This window comes from Ascaphus truei, chromosome 4 (genome assembly GCF_040206685.1).
Source record: "Ascaphus truei isolate aAscTru1 chromosome 4, aAscTru1.hap1, whole genome shotgun sequence".
NCBI classification, from domain to species: domain Eukaryota; kingdom Metazoa; phylum Chordata; class Amphibia; order Anura; family Ascaphidae; genus Ascaphus; species Ascaphus truei.
In genome coordinates this window covers 294,542,863-294,556,969 of record NC_134486.1, presented here as the reverse complement: position 1 = coordinate 294,556,969, position 14,107 = coordinate 294,542,863, and positions in this window count along the sequence as shown.

Below are 14,107 nucleotides of genomic sequence, written 5' to 3'. Positions count from 1 at the left end.
CAGGAGACGCGCGCGAGGAGCAGCCAACGGTAGAGGGCTCATAGTAGGGCTCATAGTAAGGGACTACATCTCCCATGAGTCTCAGGAGCGCCACACGTGATGCCAGAGAGCCAATAGGGCTGCAGCATCTTCCTGCAAGGGAATTAGATACATTTCGTGGACTTGTAATACGCAGTTCAGTTGGTCTCGGAAGCAGCTAAGGAAGTAGGTAGGGTGCAGGAGTCAGTGACTCTCTGCACTAGGCCAGCAGCCCCTTAGGCTCCAGATAGCCCTAAGTCACTACAGCTGAGTATTGTAGGGACCGCCCCAGTCAGGGATATTGCCCCTTACTATACAGAAAGTCCAGAATAGACACAGTCGACGCTGCGCGTACAGTCAAAGGTTTGGGCCTATACCGCGGCTGCCGTAGCAGAAGCCTTTCGGGTGGGATCGCCCCGGATGGTGGTTTCGGTGTTCTTCCGTCCGCCGATCCTTTGTGAAGTTTCGTTGCAGGCCCGAGTAACTCCGTTCAGCAAGTGCACCAATGTTATTGCTTATTACTGTTACGGGACTAGTGACTGCGCAGTCATATATGTTTTCTCCCTCAAAGGGTCTGTGACGCTTGTTCTCTCCACACAAGCGCAGGGAAGGGGAAGGACCCGGTAGTGATGTGGGGAGGCCGCAGGGGATACGAAGAGAGTAAGTTGCCGGGCAGCTGGGGATCGGCGCACATAGTCACGTGACCGCGCCGCGCGCATGAGAATGCGCGATGCATCCGGAGGTGCGGTGCCTGGCTTAGGGGCACAAGTGATCCAGCTGCATGTGCGCGCATACTCTGACAGCAGAGCGGGACTGCGTGCGTTCTCAGGCACCAACACGGGGGTTGTGGGAAGCCACATGTGAGAAGCAGGGGAGGTAGTATCCAAAGCACAAGGTCACTATAGTGGAGTGCATCCTGGAGGACGTCCAGCCTCCTTAAGGACAGAGTGCCAGTAGATCACAATAGTGGAGTGCATCCTGGAGGACGTCCAGCCTCCTTAAAGGCATAGTGCCAATAACTGAAGAGTGCAGCAAAACTAAATATAAACATAAGGGTTCTTAGTCTAATCCATTGGCCAAGGAATTATAAGCCTGCCACCACGTCAAGGTGAACCCTACTAAGCAGGTACCTACACTACCTGACAGCAAACTAACCTCAGTAGTAATTGAGTGACTGTCCCAGTCTTCCGGAATCCACAGGAGATGAGTAAAGATCCCAAGGAGGTCCAGGCAGGAGCAGCATACAATGGAAGGACTTGCAGGAACCCAGACAGGTAGCCACTGAGTGCTATTTAAAGGAAGCAGCAGCTGTAAGCAATGAGAAAGTCAGAGAGAGGCTTACTTCCTGTCAGGAGGAGGAGGGCAGGATTTGCCAGGAAGCAAGATGGCGTTGTTTGCTTCAGAATCCTTAAAGACACAGGATCTTGACTCGCAGCTAGAGGGCGGCGATCAGAAGTAAACAGGTAAGGAAGGAACACGCCGCAGGGGGCATGTTCCGCACATCGTTACAGTATCCCCCTCTTAAGGATCGAACCCCGAGCGATCCAACAGACTACGGGGCAGCGATGCATAGGAGATAAACTCGCAGCTAGAAGGCAGCGCCCGCCACACAGAGAATCAACAGGGAATCTTGACTCGCAGCTAGAGGGCGGCGCATGCCATACAGGAAGACATCAGGGAAACAAGGCATGGGTAGAGAATACGCCACAAGGGGGCGTAAAGTTGACTCGCAGCTGGAGGGCAGCGCATGCCGTCACGTGTACACGCCATGCGTGAGAGAATGCGTGATGAGACCGGGGGTGGCCGGGCTCCGAGGTACGAGTAGGGAACCGCGGTTGCGTGCATGCTCTAAGGAGAGCGGAACTGAGATGCGGCAGGTAAGGAGGGAGCACGCCGCAGGGGGCGTGTTCCCCGATTCCTTACAGTATCCCCCCCTTCAGGATCGGACTCCGAACGATCCTTACTAGACTAGGGGAACTATATGATCTCCCAACGTTACAGGAAAGAAGGCGGGGCCACCTCTGTGGATCCGTTAGTGGGCTCGACATAATGTGACGCTTGTGCTCTCCACACAAGCGCAGGGAAGGGGAAGGACCCGGTAGCGAGGTGGGGAGGCCGCAGGGGATACGAAGGGAGTAAGTTGCCGCGCAGCTGGGGATCGGCGCACAGTCACGTGACCGCGTCGCGCGCATGAGAATGCGCGATGCGTCCGGGGGTGCGGTGCCTGGCTTAGGGGCACGAGTGATCCAGCTGCATGTGCGCGCATGCTCTGACAGCAGAGCGGGAGTGCGTGCGTTCTCAGGCACCAACGCGGGGGTTGTGGGAAGCCACATGTGAGAAGCAGGGGAGGTAGTATCCAAAGCACAAGGTCACTATAGTGGAGTGCATCCTGGAGGACGTCCAGCCTCCTTAAAGGCATAGTGCCAATAACTGAAGAGTGCAGCAAAACTAAATATAAACATAAGGGTTCTTAGTCTAATCCATTGGCCAAGGAATTATAAGCCTGCCACCACGTCAAGGTGAACCCTACTAAGCAGGTACCTACACTACCCGACAGCAAACTAACCTCAGTAGTAATTGACTGACTGTCCCAGTCTTCCGGAATCCACAGGAGATGAGTAAAGATCCCAATGAGGTCCAGGCAGGAGCAGCATACAATGGTAGGACTTGCAGGAACCCAGACAGGTAGCCACTGAGTGCTATTTAAAGGAAGCAGCAGCTGTAAGCAATGAGAAAGTCAGAGAGAGGCTTACTTCCTGTCAGGAGGAGGAGGGCAGGATTTGCCAGGAAGCAAGATGGCGTCGTTTGCTTCGGAATCCTTAAAGACATAGGATCTTGACTCGCAGCTAGAGGGCGGCGATCAGAAGTAAACAGGTAAGGAAGGAACACGCCGCAGGGGGTGTGTTCCGCACATCGTTACAGGGTCTGGACAGATTGTGTGGGGTTATGGACACGGGGTGGGATCACCCAGTGTAAGTGGGAGCGTTTTGCCAGACGCAGTATTCAGTGTCCCCTCAAGGGAGGGACACCTGTTGATTGTTGTTAATCATTGTATATGCAGTAAAGCCTGTTCTGCCACGGTTTGCTCCATGTGATTATTTCCTGTGAGGGCCTTCTCCCACTCCATTGGGATCCCTCCCAGGTGGAGGCGTTGCACCACGAGACCGTAATATATGCATGTTCCCCAGGCTCCGCAGCAGAAACTTAGGTTACTGAGAGCCACACAGGTTACACAGCACGGTAGTAGCGTAAGTATTCACAGGGAATACCCGTTACATTAGGATAATTTAACACGGGGTGCGCAAACTGGGGGGGCGTGAGATATTACAGGGGGGCGCGGCAGTTACAGAAGTGCTGCGCTCTCCCGTAAGGCATTTAAATTAAATGACTGCACGAGGCCTCTGTAGCTTCCCGTAACTTGGCTTCCAGCAATGCGTGATCATGGCAACATGGACTCAAATTATGCCACGGGGTCACGTGCCGTCACATTACCATGGCAACAGGACGTCACATGACCCTGTGGCGTCATTTGATGCCGGAACCAAGGTAATTTGGGGTGTGAGGGGGTGCGGCGCAGGTAGGGGGGACAGCATGCAGGGGGGCATAGAGGGAGACGTTTGCTCTCCCCTGGTTAACATAAACCAGGGCACAGTACAATCATAAGGCCTGTTATGAACTTAGGAGCGTTGGATGCCTATTTATCTCTGGCAAAGTCTAACTTGTTCTCTAATTATTCTTACCAAGGTCACAGTACTATACAAAATGTCCACAACTCGTGTTGAACTGTAACCTAGAATATGGATACTTCACATATAACTGCACAAAATACATGAATAAAATTCATATAATTCTTTTCAATATATCAGTGGTGTGGGTTACAGAGCCATTACCATGTCCCAAAGTACATCAATCGCTGAAACCCAGCCGATTGTCCATGGCCTCTGCTCCCTTGAGCATAATCCCAGCCTCCTGCTCATAGGTAAGCCGGCTGTACTCCCACTAGTGCATTATCTTATCCATCATTGGCTCAGACATCCAAGTCCAACTGGATCAGATGGGTCATCACTGCGTCCCCCGATCCCATTGTGGTATATGGGTAGGCGGACAACACCCTCTGGAATAGAGCCACACTCAGTGGTCATATCAGAGCAAATTCCTCGCTGCTCTGGCGGGAGTTTCTTAGTGCACCACTTTTGGGTGCCACCATGTGTATTAGGCACCCGCATTGCACTTTGTCTCAGGGGCTGCCAGTGATCTGTTGGGCGATGGAAAAGATGGGCACCAGGAGTTTTGTAGTTGCAAATAGGGCAGGCTTTATTTACAGAGTTAGCTGAATAATAACTTCCCCAGATGCATCACTGCATTCCTGGAGAGGCACAAATATTAGGATAGTTTAAGTGGTTACAAAGACATACCAGATAGAGCAGGCCTGCACAACTTGTAAAGTGAGAAGCGCCGAAATGCTCCAAGGAAAACAGATTTTAGCCGCACGGGTAAAACAGCATTTATTATTAAAAATGATACATTTCTATTTTTAAAAGCCTGTCACGGAAGACCAGCATTTTTAACACCTTTAAACCTTCTTGGATCAATCCACTAGGCAGGACAACATTGTTGAATAAAATGGGGTTTATTTGGTGAGACCACAGACATACTAAAAAATGCACAAAACATCATATCATCTCCCCCCAGCACCCTTCATCATCTCCCCCCAGCACCCATCAGCTCTCCCCCCAGCACCCATCAGCTCTCCCCCAGCACCCTTCGGCTCTCCCCCTAGCACCCTTCATCTTTCCCAGCACCTTTCAGCTCCCCCGGCACCCTTCAGTTCTCCCCCAGCACCCTTCAGTTCTCCCCAGCACCCTTCAGTTCTCCCCCCTAGCACACTTTAGTTCTCCCAGCACCCTTCAGTTCTCCCCCCAGCACCCTTCATCGTCTTCCCCAACACCCTTCAATTTTCCCAGCGCCCTTCAGCTCCCCCAGCACCCTTCATCTCTCCCCCAGCACCCTTCTCTCCCCCTAGCACCCTTCATCTTTCCCCCAGCACCCTTCATCTCTCCCCCATCACCCTTCATCTCTCCCCCTAGCACCCTTCATCTCTCCCCCTAGCACCCTTCTTCTCTCCCCCTATCACCCTTCAGCTCTCCCCTCAGCCAGAAGGAATGGGGGGAGGGGGGGGAGCATCTCGGCAGCGTCTCATCATCTGGTGCTGGAGCGGGCTAGGGGGCAGGGAGCATGTCAGCGCGTCATACCTGACTGGAGCGGGCTGGGGGGGGGGAGGGAAGCACCACGTCTGCCTTGTGCTGGGGGAGTGAGCACATCAGCCCTCTGCTGGGGGGGAGGAAAGGTAGCGTGTCAGCCCTGTGCTGGGGAGGGGGAGCGTGTCACACAGCTGGCCTGCGGGCCGTATGTTGTGCAGGCCTGAGATAGAGTATTCCTTTGGTTACATGCTATCCAAATGCGTTCTGGGTCTCTGATTGGGCTGCCTCTTTATATCATTTGACAAACATGTCCTTTGTACTATCTCCTTGACCATCCATTTGGGTAGCGCTTCAGTGCTAGGATGACAGAGGGGGGGTGTCCCTTCTACATGAGCCTTACTTTATGTTCCCCTGAGACATTCACAGCGGGAGGGTATCCAAAGCTACATATTACTCTTCTTCTGATACTACTATCTAATACTGTTCCATGCTGGTCCCTGAGCTACTATTTGGGTAACCACAAGGGGAGACAGACCACCATCTGGGTGCCTTTACTTCTCCTCTATGCAAAGGATCCTAACTTTCCTATCTATTAAAACTGCAAAGGGACTCCCACTCTAATCTCCTAGTTACATAACTATGTACTGTACTTACATGTTTACAGGCAAGACCATCCCCACCCCCCCCCACCCCCTCCTCCGGTGCCCCTTCTGAGATCTGAGGGTGGAGTTCTAATCCCCACATACAACTACTAGTGACATCACTGGACGCCATGCCTACAGGGGGAGTGGTTTGGATTCTGTAAAGTCATTCTATACCAGATAAGCTCCTTCTAGAAGGTGGGTGAGCTAAACTTCTTGCAACAAATATGGCAAAGGGCACAGTACTGTTCAACAACCCATACAGTTATCCCTTTAGGGGTCTTAACTCCTTAACTGCCCATAGTAATCCCAGAGCTGGGGGTTACATATGTTTGTGCTTGTTTGTATTCATTTGGTATGTAACTCTGTTTATGTAATTTACATTTCTCTGTAACATTGCACTACGGAATATATTGGTGCTTTACAAATAAACGGTAATAATAATCATAATTTGTTGGGGTTTTTACCTGAGGGGTGCTCGTTAGCTGGTTTGAGACACCATTAGGTGATGTCATTGAACACATGGGTGTTGACGCCATACTGTGTGTTGTGTATTTAAGTGAGCTTATGATTGTATGACAATGCTTGACAAAGGGCTGGGTGTAGCCTGAAACGTTGCACATGCAGCTGCTTTTCCAAATAAATCTGCAAAGATTTAATATACTTCCTCTCCAAGTGTTTATTGAAGGAAGAATTGTGAAATACTGATGTTTCAGCTTTTCTTTGATTTTTGGATTGTTGCTCTTTTAGCCCCATCTACTGTACTCCAAAATCAAAATGTGAATCGCGTTTGGCATATTATTGTGAATAATAGTGTGTCACGGGAGAACAGGCATTTACACCTTTTAACCAGGATTATAACTGAGCAAACCAAGTAAAGTGAAATAAATTGTAAATTTATTCGCATGAACAGGCATACACCCACAATGGAACACAAACTACATAAGAAGAGACACACTTACTTGGGAACTGGGGTAAAAAACTAGACTTTCCTAGCTATTTGGCCTAGCCCTCCTGTCCAAATGTTCTTCACACCTCTGGCATCCTCTGCGGCTTTCATGTCCGATGTCTGAGCAGACTCACTGGCACCAAGTTGGTAGCCCAGTGGCTCCCTTGGAACATTGGTTCTGAAAGTCCCAGCTCATAATACCGTGCACAACAGTACATCTTATACCCAATGTTAATAAAATTATACATATACAGATCCTAAGTCTCTGGGTATGGGGAATAGAATAAAAAGCTACACTTTATTTTTTTATTTGCCTATATTCCCCACACACTATACAATAGAATTGGACTGGACTTTAAAAATCCTCTATTAACCTTATATATGGTTGGTGCACCCCAGAACCTCTATACTGGTTCTGAGTGACTGGGTCATTAACTGGGTATCCCCCTAAACCTAGGGACCCCTCATAGTTTTAGGGACACTTTGCATCCCTATGCCCCATTTATCGTTCTGGGCTGTGCTGAGGCAGGGAACCTAGTGGTCAGTCACACAGCATTTTTAAGGGGAGATATTGCCGAGACAATGTCCCTATATGTATCCGGGAATCAAGCCGGGGGAGGGGAGAGTCAGGACAAGTGTCACAGGCCTGGTGGTTGTGGGGGGCCTGGCATCTGGCAAGCACCAGCATGAGAGAAAGGCCTGGCGTGTGCCGGTGTCAGAGACTTGGCATGGGACAGTGTCATTGAGGGAGACCCACAGCTGGGGAGTGCCGGGGCCCAGTAGCAATGTGAGGCTCGGCAGCCAGAGAAAGCCCTGGCTCTCCCCAGCGGACCCATGCAGGGCTACTGACAATGGCGCTCACTGGTATGAGAGTGAGGCCCACACAGCGTGGGAGAGCCGGGCATGATAGGCCTGACCATCTCCAAGGTAGGTAAGTCTGTATTGTGTATGTATTTTTTTTTGGGGGGGGGGTTGTATTTGTTTTTTTTTTAAATGTATTTAGAGGGCTGTATGTATTTGGGAGGTGGGAAGTTTTTTTGTATGTATTTGGGAGGTGGGAAGTTGTATCTGGTGGGGGGGGGGTATTTGGGAGGTGGTGGGGTTTTTGTATGTATTTGGGGGGGATTTTTATTTGTGGGAGGTGGGTAATTATTGTGGAGGTAGTTTGTGTGTAGCCAGGAAGGGGGCAAGGAAACGTGTGAAGAGGGGGGACTGAGGGACCGGATTGAGTGTGAGTGGGGTAATTGATAGAGGGGGGAGAGAGTGAAAGGAGAGAGGGGTGTAAATAAGGGAGTGAGGGGGGGGGGGAGTGAGGAAGAGAGGGGTAAGGGTGAGACGGGGGGTGGGAATAGAAATCCATGGGAAGAGAAGGGGAAATAAAGCAGGGGGATCACGAGTTGTGAATTGGTGGTGGTTGTTGGGGGGGGGGGGGGCTGGTCATTTCTCTAGATCTGGGCCCCGGGAAATCTGTCAGTGGTCCTGCATGGCCTGTAATTATGTGCCACTTGATGAGACTTTGCTCATATTCACAGTGATTTCACAAGCGTTCCTTAGCACAATTGATAACCACTGCAAGCTGTTTTTATACAAATCATGTATCCAGTGTTACTGTGTACTTGGCTATTGACTACAATGTTTCTTGTACAGAGTGATTTAACCTCCCCATGCTTCTCTCCCTCCCACCCGCTCCCAGTCTATGATTACCTCTGCCGTTCTGCTGGCTATGCAATGAAGACACCTGTTTATTGGGATTTTTCATATATTTCTTATCTTCATTTATTGTGGTTACACTTATTTGTATACAGTCTGCGATCTGGTAGTCAGGGACGAGTATTATGTCTCTGCAGGGTGTTGTGGACTATCATTGCTAGGCAACAACTAGGGTGAGTGGCAGGTCTCCTGCCTGCATGCGCTTTTTGAAGTGTACGAGGCTGGGGGAAGGGTATTTAAGGAGATGAATATCACTATGTGGTTGTCTTGAGAGAGCCGAAAAATTGACCTGTGTAATAAACTATATTTATTTTTTACAAGACCTGGAGTGCCTGCTACTATTCTTCTATGTATCTTTCTCACTCAGTGTCTGTAGAGCTCAGTCGCACTGATTTCTGCCAGGGAGTCACTAAACAGTCCTTTCTGATTAATAGAGATCAGACTGCGGAGGCTCAGAATGAGGAGGAAATTTGGACAGATGCTAACAGGTTAATAGCAACCTGACATTGTCCAATGGCAGGCCACTATTTTGTAATGGGGCCCCCCTAATCAGTGCAGGCCCTAAGTGACTGCTTAGTCTGCTTATATGGTAATGCCACCTATGGTATTATTACTGCTTTACGGTTATGACTAGAGATGGTCGAATTTATTGGCGGATTTGGATCTGCAGCGGATCGGCCGGTTCTTTTGGTCCGCGTATTTCCACAGATCAATCTCAAAAAGGATGAGTTGTGTTTTGCATTTTGCAGATTTTGTATTATTATTTTATTATTATTATTTTTAAGAATCCGCCAACGAATGGCTAGATTTGCGGATTGTATCCAATGGTGAATTTTGATGAATCTTTGCGGATTAAAATTGACCAAATCTGTTTGCGGGTTTTATACCGCGAAACGCATTTTGGGGGTAAAATACGAGAAGATTCGGGAAATAAATTTGGGCAGATTCACCCATCTCTAGTTATGACTGTCTCACTGTATAATCAAATTTGTTATTTGCTTTGCCTTTTGAGATATTTCTTTATAATAACTGAAATCATGCATTACAGTATTTGAAGTCACACTAGTATTTATTAAGTGAAAAAATATACACAGACTACCCAAATCTTCTACATTTTATTGTAATCTTACTAGTTGCTGCACGAGTATTACACTACAAAATCATCTACTCCTTAAACTACTGGCAATGCACTTTGCCCCTACTGTATATCTAAGCACAAATACAAGTTATACTGGACAAGCTAATTTATTGTAGCCAGGTCCCCCATGGTTCCCCGGTCCTCTGGTTTTTCCCCTCCTTACCTCCGATGTCACGGGGGAGGTGCAAATGGCGGCAGGCTGTTGCGCAAGGTTGCGCATGCGCAGGGCGTGCCGAGAGTGGTGGCGGCCATTACAAGTTTGCACATGCGCATTAGAGATCGTGCACGCGGCGCCAATGGTACAGAGGTCTGCAAGGGACTTCAAGACCCAGCAGCCACTGGGGCTGCTATACATGTGACCCACAGCAGCCAAATCGCTTGGCAGAGCTTCCCCTGAGGAAAGAGTTACATTTGGAGCGCTTGCTGGGAGTTGGAGCTGGGACGCAGATAGGGGAGGTTGTATAGGTGCAGGGGTCTGTGACCCTCTGCACTAGGACAGAGACCCACCCCCTTTACCCCAGCTCGGCCCCAACTCACCCTAAGATTGTGCTGCTTTAGTAAAGGCCCCTGTAGTTAGGGACCCTGTCCTTTAGTAGTCAGCCAGCTTAGGGCCACAGCTGCTTCAGTGGACATCTTGCTACCACTGTCTGGGACCAGACTGTGAGAGAGAGCGACCATCACCACGGCGGTCATTCCCATGGGAGGCATTCCATTCAGCGGAGGCTATCGTCGGATTGGCGGATCCCCTACTCCTATTTGTCAGTGCGCCCGGGTGTGGACACACCGGCAGGTACCGTTCACCAAACATGCACCAACATACTGTACAGTAAGGCGCTGATCATGCCTAGAGGACACTCAGTGGGTGAGGTGACCAAGGGACTCCTCTGGAACTGTGGACACGGTGTGGGGGTACACAGTGGTGGGACAACGCCCTGTGCGGTGAGGTATAGCTGTAACCATTAGTATTGCTATTTCATTTATGTGGTCTATGTTATATGTCACAGTAAAGGTTATTGTTATTGTATTGTATGTCTTTATTTATATAGCGCCATAAATGTACATAGCGCTTCACAGTAATAATACATGTTGTAATCATATAAATAACAAATAATATATATAACAGGTCATGGGAATAAGTGCTTCAGACATAAAGTAACATTAGGGAAGAGCAGTCCCTGCTCCGAGGAGCTTACACTCTAATTGGCAGGTAGGGGAACGTATAGAGACAGTAGGAGGGAATTCTAGTAAGTGCGTCTGCAGGGGGCCAAGCTTTATGTATCATGTGTCCAGGAGAAACCAGTGCTATTCATATGCTTCTTTAAGCAAATGTGTCTTAAGGTGGGTCTTAAAGGTGGATAGAGAGGGTGCTAGTCGGGTATTGAGGGGAAGTGCATTCCAGAGGTGTGGGGCAGAAAGTGAGAAAGGTTTAAGGCGGGAGAGAGCTTTAGATACAAAGGGGGTGGAAAGAAGACATCCTTGAGAAGAACGCAAGAGTCGGGATGGTGCATAGCGAGAAATTAAGGCTGAGATGTAAGGAGGGGCAGAAGAGTGTAAAGCTTTAAAAGTGAGGAGGAGAATTGAGTGTGAGATACAGGATTTGATCGAAAGCCAGGAGAAGGATTTCCGGAGGGGAGACGCGGAGACAGATTTAGGAAAGAGTAGAGTGATTCTGGTAGCAGCGCTTAGGATAGATTGTAGGGGAGACAGATGAGAGGCAGGGAGGCCGGACAGCAGGAGGTTGCAGTAATCGATACGGGAGAGAATGAGGGCCTGAGTCAGAGTTTTAGCAGTCGAGTAACAGAGGAAAGGGCGTATCTTTGTGATATTGCGGAGGAAAAAGCGGCAAGTTTTAGAAACGTTTTGAATGTGAGAGGAGAATGAGAGAGAGGAATCAAGTGTGACCCCTAGGCAGCGTGCTTGGGCTACTGGGTGAATGATCGTATTTCCAACAGTAACGTGGAAGGAGGTTGTAGGGCCAGGTTTGGGAGGAAGTATGAGGAGCTCTGTTTTTGCCATGTTAAATTTCAGTCGGCGGATAGCCATCCAGGATGATATTCAAGAGAGGCATTCAGAAACTTTGGTCTGTATAGCAGGTGTAAGGTCAGGGGTTGAAAGGTAAATTTGTGTGTCGTCAGCATAGAGGTGATATTTAAACCCAAAAGATGTGATTAGGTCACCTAGAGAGAGTGTTTAAAGCGAAAAGAGAAGGGGTCCCAGGACAGAGCTCTGGGGTACCCCCACAGAGAGATCGATAGAGGAGGAGGTGTTAGCAAAATAAACACTGAAAGTACGATGGGAGAGGTAAGAGGAGATCCAGGATAGAGCTTTGTTCCGAATACCAAGAGTATGGAGAATGTGGAGGAGAAGAGGGTGGTCCACGGTGTCAAATGCTGCAGAGAGGTCGAGTAATATGAGCAGAGTGTAATGACCTCTGAATTTGGCAGCATGGAGGTCGTCGGTTATTTTAGTGAGGGCTGTCTCAGTAGAGTGAGCAGTGCGGAAGCCAGATTGTAGAGGGTCTAGAAGAGAATAGGTGCTGATAAAGTGTAGCAATTGAGAGCATACAAGACGTTCAAGGAGTTTAGAGGTAAAAGGCAGGAGGGAGACAGATCGATAGTTAGGACAGGTAGGGTCAAGCTTGCTGTTTTTCGAGTAATGGTATAACGTGCTTGAATGAGGATGGAAAGGTACCAGAGTAGAGGGAAGAGTTAAAGATCTGTGTGAGCATAGGGATTATAGAAGGAGCAAGAGGTTTTAGGAGATGGGAAGGAATGGGATCAAGAGGGCAGGTGGTAGAGGGAGTTGAGATCAGCAGTGACACATCCTCCTCCGAGATAGCGGAAAAAGAGGCAGGAGGAGAGTTGGGAAGCGGTGTGGGATGGGAGGAGGCAACAGGTGGGATGTTCTGACGTATGGATTCCACCTTTTCCTTAAAAAAGTCAGCAAAGTCCTGAGGTGAGATGGAGGAAGAAGAGGAGGCAGCCGAGGATGGTCTGAGGAGAGAGTCAAAGACAGAAAAGAGTCGGCGTGGGTTATAATTGTGTGTTGAATAGTGATGAAAAGTAGGTTTCTTTAGCCTGAGAGAGGGCAGAGTTAAAACAGGACAGCATAAATTTGCAGTTAATGAAGTCTGCGAGCGTATGAGATTTCCTCCAGAGGCGTTCAGAGGAACGAGTGGAAGAACGCAGCATGCGCATGTGGGAGTTTAGCCAGGGTCTGGGGTTAGAAGGGCGAGGACGGCAGAGAGAAAGCGGGGCATGAAGATCAAGAGAGGAAGATAAGGCAGAGTTGTAGTTCCTGACCAGGTTGTCAGGGTCTGAAGCAGAACTGAGAGAGGAGAGGGAGGAGCGTAAAGTGGAATCAAAAGCTGGTAGGTTAATAGGAGCGCAGGTTTCTGCAAAAACGAGGGCGAGATGGAGAGAAGCGAGAGAGAGAAAATGAGATGAGGTGATGGTCAGAGAGAGGAAAAGGGGAAATGGAGAAATCGGAGAGAGAGAGAAGTTTTTAGTGAAAACCAGGTCTAGGTAGTGGCCATCCTTGTGGGTGCTGGCTTCAGTCCACTGTTGAAGTATAGACACAGTTATAATCTGTGGGCTGTTATTATTGGTTCCTGCTCGGGGTTATCTCATCCAATTAAGATCCCGTGCAGGTGGAGACGCTGTCACTCTGTATATTGGTTACCCCAGGCTCCCAGTAGCGGAGGCTCAGATTCATATGAGCTGACAGGTAACGCCAGCACTAGTAGACCCTTCACACTAGAGGGAAAGAGGGCTACCTTTTATTGCACTATAGGGCTGTTGCATTGAAAATGTCTAAAGTCCAGACTGATTGTCTAGTCTTTGTAATTCTGAAGCCAAAGATTGCTACAGTACCACTGTCATACTATGTCACGTGACTGGGGGGCGCGTGCATGACTTGTGTGCATGTGCCCCAGGTGGCAGATTTTTCAGGAAAGTTGATGATATTATGGCGATCCTTAGTGTCAACCTCATGATACAACTTATTGTACATGATCCTATTATGTACTTGTAGGAGATGTTTGCAGAGGTATGCAATGGAGACCGTTTTTAAGGTTAAACTAAAATAAGGCTTTATTCCGGCTGTTGCTTTAACACACCAAAACATTCAAAATAAAGCCAAAATAAAGCCTTTGGAGAATATCTACACCAGCCCTCTCTAACTGGATGGGTAGCGAAGCTAATTACCACCCCATACATACATACAGTACATACATACAGTACATACATACATACACACACAACAGTCCAACATCAAAGTTTCTGATCTGTTTTTGTAGATGTACAGTAGGGGAAGGCCTCTCTGCTCTCCTGGGTCCGCTCCCTTTTGTGCTATGGAAATGTCCGTGTCCCCTTGTCTTGCTGTCAGCATACAGTCCCTCCTGTGTGCATCAAGACATCTTTTCCTCTGGTCAGTCCAGTTGTGGGCTAAG